This window comes from Panicum virgatum, chromosome 7N, assembly GCF_016808335.1.
Source record: "Panicum virgatum strain AP13 chromosome 7N, P.virgatum_v5, whole genome shotgun sequence".
Lineage (NCBI taxonomy): Eukaryota > Viridiplantae > Streptophyta > Magnoliopsida > Poales > Poaceae > Panicum > Panicum virgatum.
This window is the reverse complement of record NC_053151.1, coordinates 12,514,357-12,523,908: the sequence shown is the minus strand read 5'-3', so window position 1 is coordinate 12,523,908 and position 9,552 is coordinate 12,514,357.

The window sequence follows — 9,552 nt, the reverse complement described above, 5'->3', positions numbered from 1 at the left end:
AATTTTTTGTCCATAAGGAATTAAGGATACAAAAAGAATAAGCTGCAGTGCAGCTGTTATGTCTAAATCAGTGGCGGATCCAGCGGGGGGCTGGGGGGCTGGAGCCCCCCCTACCCTCCAGCGTGCCAGGGAGCCCTCCCCGAAGGTTTTGGACGCCATGGATTGAAGAAAGGGGGGCTGGAAGGTGTTTCTAGAGGTTGAAGACGATTCCTCCACGACTTGGGCTGCGGCTGGAGATGTTGGCCCAGGCGCCCAGCAGCAATCAAAATCCCAAATGCCTACCGGCCCAAGCCCAACTTGTATTTTTTCTCAATTTTCGTTGGGCCAACGGCCAACACGGCCTTACTCCTCTAGTCCTCCTCCACGACCATGCCCTGCGGCCGGCGGCTGGCACCTGGGCGCGACGCCGCGACATCAAACGGGATCGAGCGCGGCGGCCGGCGGGACTGCGGGAGCAGGCGCAGCCGAGCGCGGCGTGCGGCGGGGAGCGTGCTGTGGGCGCGGCGGGCGTCCGGCAGCGGCGCGTGCACGATGGGCGATGGCTGGCAGGCGGCGCCACGGCAGGTGGTTGTGGGGGCGGGCTACGCGGTGACGGCCGGCGGATGCCTGGGCACGCAGACAGCTGCTTGCTGGGCCGCTGGGCGGCGAGCCGCGAGCAACGGAGCATGGCACAAGGAAGGCAGGCAGCAACAGCAAGGACCAAGGAGCATTGAGCAATCCGAGGTTTGGATTTTGTACCACCGAGCACCTTTGTAGAAGTAAATTGCAATTTATTTTACTCAATTACTTAGATTGCTTTTTTTACTTTTGCTTGAAGTATCGTATATTCATACTATGCATAGATTAGTAGTGCAAATTGTGGGATGTCGAAAAGAATATTATTGGGTTATTTTTCAAGCAGCAGTAGTACTCCTATGTCTATCATAAAGACATTTGTGTAGCAAAAATGGAAGATGATTGGATGAACCACTTGATGATATACTACTCTGAGAAGGAGATATTTAGAAGCATTAGCAATGACAAAATTATATTTTTCGGTAAGTTCAGCCCCCCCTTATTTATGAAACACTATATATTTATATCGTCCTATGACCAGTGTTAGTTCAGCCCCCCCTTGTTCTAATTCCTGGATCCGCCCCTGGTCTAGATTGGAGTGTTTTGTGTGATGACGTTGGGTTCGGGCGTAGGAATGCTTTACTCGATGTATTTATTATGAAGTGTGTTCGCTTTGGTGCTGAGCCATGTTTGAGAACAGGTGGTGCACCTTCGGACGTGCTTAGGTCACGTTCTTGATCTTCGGTGAAGGCAAGTAAATGTAGCGATGTAGTCTACTCGCTTTAACTTTGTTATTTGAATTGCCTCCATTAAATTTCAGAAGCTCACACTAGCTAGATAAGATTTGAATTTTGCTTTATTCATGGATTTATATGTTTATCCACTTGTGGCATTTCTCTTGGAGTTATAAGTTTTGGAGGTATATGAAGTTTATGCATTGCAATCATACTTTTGCAGTCTCACATTGAATATGTATATGAAGAAACCGTAGCCGGATTGGTGCGGTAAGTACCGGTACAACAACGCACGTTGTGATATAGCATTGTGGTTGCAGCCCTCACTTTCTTGCTTGGGATTTGTGGGTAGAAGTGAAGTCATCCATTGCATTACACCATTAGCATGTGCATTGAAGCAATCATATTGCATTGCACAATTTGCATATGCATTGAAGCATCATTATGAAGATCTCTACCTAAAGTTACATTGTCTGAGTATGATGCTTATTTTATATCTAGTTATTAATCCATTGTTTAGTTAAGTTGTGATTTAAATAGGTTGGTTAAATAGTTTGCTTGCTGAGGTTTCCATAAACCTCACACTTTGATTTTCCCCTCACAGGTGCTTGAGCCTTGATGTTGCATGCTTGGGATGGGAGTAGCAGCACGTGTGCACTCACATATCAATATATGTTGAATAAATATTTTATAATAAAATGTTTGGATGTTGAGACATTGATATTGTTTTAAATTATCTCACGTGGTTTTGTTTGTGAAATGTTTATTTCACTCCAGTGAAATCTTGTTATTCTATCTGAATGATTTCTGTTGCTTCCACGTACACTGTTATATGTTTGTGTTGTCGTGTGGTAATTCTCCAGAGGATTATTCTATATTCTTCTGCGGTGTTACACACTACCTGTTAGCCATAGCAGTTTATATTCAATCCAATTATACCAAATCCAAGAGCAGAGGGAAAAAGGGGAGAGGAAGAGCAGAGGCACAAATCATTGAGGGCCGAGGTCAGAGGAGTCGGGCGTGAATCACTGGGCGGAGGAAGGAGGGGAGAGGAAGAGCGAAAGGAGGGGAGAGGCAAGAATTGGTATGGGCTGAAGTCAGAGGAGCTAGGCCTGCTGGTTCAACCGGTGGAACCATCGGGAGCGCAAATTGGCGGAGTGGAGGTCGGAAGAGATGTGAATAGACGGCACGAAGAGGTTGAGGCTGTCGGCATGAGCCGCAAACTTGCGGAGCAAAAGGGGTGGGAGCAGCTAGATGGAGGCGGCGCCGCACCGGATTCCAAGTGCTGCCGCCGCCCTCTTCTCTCTCCTCCTTTTCCTCCCATCTCTAAATTGGCATGTTGCAACAATGGGGCATGCCTTCACGGGAGGTATAGGCACGAGATTTCTCCCCCGCCCCGCGCTGCTCCTTCTCATTTCCTGCGCACGCGCATCTCCCTGCGACTTTTTCTCTACGCGTGCAGTAGCCTTTTCACTTGTTCATTGTCCCGTCTGACGCAATGAGGTGACGCCATATGCAGGGAAGCTACATATGGCGACGCCACCTGAGGCGACGCCATATGCAGGGAAGCTACAGCGGGCAAAACGGCTCAAGTGGAAAAGCACCTTGACAACTAGGCGTTGCCATAAAAACCATGACCCGCAGCCCATTATTTCCCACTATTTCACAAGAAGGAGCCAAATTTTCCCATAAAATCAATCCATGCTCCACCTCATGACACATTATTGAAAAATAATTATAATGTCTTACACAACTAACCTAACACAATCTAAGATCCTATTCTTGTAATGACAAAATGTAGGAACCCTAGAGGAATACATCATTTCTAGTGGCGGTGCTAGGAGTAATTCCTAGGGGGCCAATTTGCCTGGTGACAATTAAAATGTACACAAATGTGTATGCTACTGGTTCCTTGTATATAAATTGTATCCTATAAGTGTTCCAATTTATCATTTGCGTTGAAAAAAATATATAATGACAATAAGATTTTGCTGCATCAATTTTGCATCACGACCTAAGCAACCTGCCCTTTTGCACATAAATCCACTCACAGCACGTCAGCAGTGCCAGTCGGAGGTGTTTGTGGCGGGGGGGGGGGGGGGGGGGGGCATGGACCAGGTTGGCCGAGCTGTACCTCCACAAGTGATTTCTACTACTGACACTACTTTCATAAATAAAGTACCGCAGGAACACAAAATTCTATTTTGCTAAATCCATACGTATCACCTTCTCAAACTACCTCCACAATAAGTGTTATATTTTAATATAACCACTACTTTCTTGTAGAAAATACCATCACGTTCTATTAATTGCCTAATCTCATGATCAAAAGTCAAATTATCCTGATTTTGAAATTACATTAAGCTTCCGACTAATTGTGCTCCACCCTCCCTAATAAATAATTTTACCTCTCCATTCACCACAATAAATATAGCAAAACAATGTCATAATTCCATTTCGATACCAAAATAATATATTACTTAAATAATTGCGTCACCATAATGGAGTACTCAAAATATATACCAAGTGCAACAGGTTGTGAACCACGATACCTATACGGAAATAATCCGATCGATTTTGTGTTACCTATGTTGCTTCAAAAAATATACATTTGCCTCTATACAATAATTACTATATGCATGAACTAAAGTCTATATCAACTACAATACTACAACATGAGACACAGGTCCTGCGCCTTTCTAGTGAAGATGAAATTTACATGAGTTGTAATTGGAACAGTGGAGATGGCAAACTAGACACTGCAAATAATTACCCGCAAAAAAATATTTTTCTTTTTTGGTCGAGATAATGCATACCACATGATAGCGTCATATTATCAAATAATAGAGGCACGAGTGACTAACCGTGTGATGCAGGATCAAAGGCCCCTCCTAATGAAGAGACAGCACTAAAAAAAATCTAGTTGTGTCCGTGTGAATGATAGAAGAGAGTTCAATTCGGCAGCACCTCAAATCTGTCAGACGACGTCTCGGGCCTTGTCATTTGACCATTTGTGCCCGTATGTTGCTACGATTAAAAAACACATTCTATGGACATTATTCTTATCTTATTAAATTTTTTAACATATTCTTTCGTTCCAAAAAAGAATGCAAATCTAGTTTTCAACCAAAAATTAATATTATATATGATATCGGATAACCCATGTCTATTCTACACCCTAGACATAGGTACACCTAACTAATTACTGAACAAATTTTCAGTAACGACTATTGCATATTAATGATAATATTTTACTGAATATGATTCGTTAATATGATAATTCGGTTCAATAATTTGTGGTTGGGTTGTTCATTAATTTGACTTCTGGATATAGAATAACCGCTACACCTAGGATGTAGAATAGCATTACTGTCCAAACAACTATAATTAAATTCTGCATAAATATATTTTCATAATATATTTATTTAGAGTCATAAAAGTTAATAACTACTTTTTAAAAAATTGGTCAAACTTAAGGAAGTTTAAATCAGTTCAAACCTATAATTACATTCTCTTGGGGGAGGTAGTATATTGAAATTAAAGCACACACTTTTCCTTAAACAAAAATTCAAATCGTAGTTCATGCAAAGTTTGGAACAGTCACCATGTGGCATTGAAATATAATTCACTATACCAGCCACCGCAAGTTTCACATTGACACTTATCTTACATATAACAATTCAGATGTAAAAAATTACTTTGCAGGAGAGCATAGCTTGAGCTTTTATATATTATTCCTGGTATTTTCAACAACTATCAATACTTAGTTCACATATGTAGCATGAAAAAAAATATGTTGCTAATTCAGGCAGGCAAGTTCCTCGTTTGTGCTCACACATTACAATATCAATCCTCCAAAGTATTAAACATCATTTAGTAATTTCAGATTGTTGACCCATATACTGTTAACTAATTGAAAATAGCCTACGGAGAAAGGCAAGAGAAGCGAGTATCTCTAGATGCAAAGACACTATGGCACCCATTATTGATCTTAATGAAGCAACACCAACACATAAAGTGGGATGACTGATGAAGCAACACAGGAAGTGGGATGACAAAACCCTTCACTAGGAGATGATGGTTTGAAAGTGGAATGTTGATACCAAACAAATGCTGCTAAATCATTTGGCTACCAATAACAAATGTCAACGAGATGATGCAGCTGGAGAAGCAGAGAAGAACCACTTGAAATAATTTTGGTGCAAGTGGGTTTACAAATATCTGCAAAGTAATTAAAAGTTCAGTTCTATAGCAGAGTAGAATTGCTTCTAAATATAAGATTTTCCACAGAAACTTAGCTCAGCTACGCAAGTAGGAAATGTATATTCTAACCTGGTTCATTAGCTTCACAACATCTTGAAAGGTAAGGAGAAAAGTATTAGTGGATTCAAGTTCTTCCAAGTGCATCAAAATACAACTCACTAGAAAGATCCCTGTACAAATAAAGAAGATCAAAAAAAGATGGCCATGAAGTAAGGTGACAATACCAACTGTGGATGATTATTTCCTGATCCTCGTTTCTTTTTACTATAAAACTGTGGTAATCTTTTTCAGAGAGTTCTGCGGAAAGAGATGGGGTTGCACATCAATCAATTTAGTATGCGCTTAGTTGAATACAAATAAAAGAAAAGCATTGCTTCCGGAATGTATGTCTCTTACTTTTCCTACTTGCCGTACATTGAGGAAATTCTCCTCCTGTTGGCATCTCCACACATCCCATTATCGATTTGGCTTTTTACTATCAAAAACAGGCATGGCCCAAGAAGTGTGGGGAAAATCCAGATCAGGAAAGTTGGAAAATCAGACAAAAATAGTTCACAAAAACAAGTGGAGCTACTCCTTTTTCCCTCATGAGGTGAACTGGGAACTGATTTTCTTCCCCTGCATCTATAATGGAGCAAAACTTAATAGGTGTCACTTCTTAGTTACTTTAACTGTTGTAGTAAAACAGAGAAACCCTATCAAAATTCAACTCAAATAGGTTAGCATAGTGATTAGAGTTGAAAGAGAATCTAGGCACCTAATTTGATTTTGGCGATTAATGACAACATAATCATTACGACTAACATGTGTTTTGCAGCAGCAATCTTAAGTTAGTGCAATGATGGGTTTTCATGGTTTTCTTGGCCACAATTATTACGAATTTTATTTGAATTGGTTCAAAGGATATACACGAAGATTAAGGATAAGCTAGTTCTGTGTCATTTGGTGTTGAGAGACACATAGATTAGTTTAGGTCTTTGTTTTTCCTTTGGCCGTACTATAAAGGGGGGCAAGGAGTAGTAGCTTGACCTAGATAAGGCTAGAGTTAAGTGTCATACACACTTGTGAAATCTAGTACTAGGTAGCTCGGTTGAAGCCTTGAGAAGCAAAGATATGAGTTAGAAACTCAAAGAAATCGAATAGGACGGGTTTGCATAACTCAAGATGTTCAGTTTACACTAATCGACTAATTCGGACAAAAGGAAAACAAGGGACTGAATCAGTCGGTCTGGGTGATCAAAATCTGCAATTGTCTATGGAATGATCGATAAATTCGGTGCTGTGAGCTAGTGCTGACCAAATCAGTCGGTCAGTCATTTGATACTTGTAGACATCTCTGGATTGACAAGATGATTCGGTGTGTACCTTGATCGAATCAGTCGGTCAGCTGTCAGTAGTCCTTGTCCAGTTCAAATCTTGCCTGATCGATTGATTCGATCATTGCATTTTCCCTGACCGATTTAGCCGGCCAGTGCTAGCTGTGCTAGTTTTTGGGCAACAACTATTTTTTTGGAAGTGGACTATATATGTGTGTTCTACTGCTCCAAAGAGGCTCTCTTGGTACCAGGAAAGTTTCACACATACATTTGGTGGTCAAGGGCAAGAGAATCACTACAGTGGTTTGCAAAGTTCTTAATTGAAGATTAAGGACATCATTAGTGCTTAGAGAGTAGCAAGTGTGCTTCCACCCCTCTCTTGGTCTTGTGCATGTCAAGTGAAGTTCGTTTCTTGTTACTCATGGTGATCGGCATCACCTAGATGGCTTGGTGGTGTTGTTCTTGGTGAGCTCTCAAGAAGAAGTCTTGCGAGAAGCCCCAAGAAGATTATGCTCGGTTTGGAATCCACCGATTCAGAGTTGGAGAATGTATATCTGCTAGAGAGCACTTGATCCTTGCGTGGATCAAAGGGAAGCAACACCCTTGCGCAGGTGCTCCGATGAGGACTAGGGGAGAGTGCCGACTCTTCGGTACCTCGGGAAAAAATTTAGCGTTCTAACCCTCTCTTTACTTTTAGCAATTTATATTCTGCAATTTGAATTCTGAGAATTGCCATGTTAGTGCAGGATTGGAACTAGGTTGCAAAACTTTGGAACAACTAGAATAGTCGCACTTTCTAATTTAGGCACATGGGGTGAATAGGCAAGTGTTTAGGTTATAATTTCCGCAAGAAAATTTAGTTTGAACCTAATTCACCCCCTCTTAGGTATCTTGATCCTTTCAATTGGTATTAGAGCATCGTGCTCATTTGGATTGGCTTCACCGCCTAGAGAAAGATGTCTAGCAGGGATGGACCCTCTCCCTTGTTCGAAGGTGACGATTTTTCTTATTGGAAAATTTGTATGGAGGCTTATCTACAAGCTGTTGTCCCCGGAGTTCTTAGGGCCACCTTGATGGGTCTTCCCCCGATTGCGGACAAAACAAAGCCCACTCCTGATGAGGCCAACTAGGACAAATGGAATGCCAAAGCTCGCAGCATCCTATTCTGTGGCATTAGCAAGGACGTGTTCAATAGGGTGCGTAGCCATAAGGATGCTAGTGAGCTTTGTGAGAAGTTGGTCGAAATGCACGAGGGATCCAAAGATGAGTGAGAGGAACGCCACAAAGTTGTTATGGATAAAATTAATGCTTTTCAAATGCTTCCTCATGAGATTGCTAATCAAATGTTCTCTCGCTTGAATGTTCTTGTAGAGCAATTGAATGATCTTAGTATTTCCAAGATGAAGGACATTAAAATCATAAGAAAGATTCTTGGAGCCCTTCCCAAAGAAAAGTATGCCAACATTGTCACATACTTCCATCAAAAGAATCTTGAGAAGTACAAGATATCTCAAATATTGGGGAAGATTAGTGGTCATGAGATGTATATGGGTGTAAATCATGATGAAGGTTCTTCCTCCTCCAAGAAAAATGACATTGCACTCAAGGCAAACAAAGAAAAGAAAGTGATCATCAAGAAAGATTCTAGTGATGATGAAGATAATGATGATGAAGATGATATTGCTCTACTTGTGAGAAGAACTTCCAAGATGCTCAAAAATCTTGGCAAGAGAGGAGTTACCTTTGACTCCAAGAAGAAGTTCTATAAAAACATCAAGAAGAAATCTATCAAGTATATGCCATGTTTCAATTGTGGTGAACTTGTCCATCTTGCTCATCAATGTCCACTTCCGGACAAGAAAAAGAAAAAGAACAAGAGCAAGGATGATGAGAGTGATGATGAAAAAGAAAAAGATCAAAAGAAGAAGCACTCACACCAGAACAAGAAACATGACAACAAAAATTCTTGAAAGGAAGACAAGAAGAAAGAAGGCAAGGCATATATTGGTGAATGGGTCACTGATGAAAGCTTCGAAGATTCTTGCATCAAGTGAAAGTGAAAATGAAGGAGCTGCCGGATTGGCTATGAAGGCATCAATACCTCCTCCACCTTCACTCTTTTCTTCATCAAGGTCACACAATTGTCTCATGGCTAAAAGTGATAGCAAGGTGAGCACTCATGATGATGATGGTGACTCTAGTGATAGTGCATCTAGTGGTAGTGATAGTGAATTCACTCCGCCAACATATGAACTCACTAGACTTCTCAAGAAATATACTAAAATCATCATGAATTCAAATGAAAAGCTAGACAAGCTTAAGCTAGAAAAGAAAGATATTGTGAGAAAAAGCATTGAGCATGAGGCAAATGGTACTAAGTACAAGTTGAGTTAGACAACTTAAAAGTGATTCATAGTGTGCTTGATTCAAGGTATTCATCATTAACGAAAGATTTCCAAGATCTCAAAGCTAGTTACAAGAATCTTGAGCTCACCTTTGATGCTTTGTCCAATGGTAAGTTTGATTCAACCAAAGTTGTGAACTTCTTGTGTTAATCCCCAATGGAACCATTCAAATGTGATCTATGCCAAGGCAATGGTGCGAGAGATAAATCTCTTGAGAATGAAATGACACTAGAGATTGAGTTACTAAATGATGAAAATGACAAGCTTTTTAAACAAGTG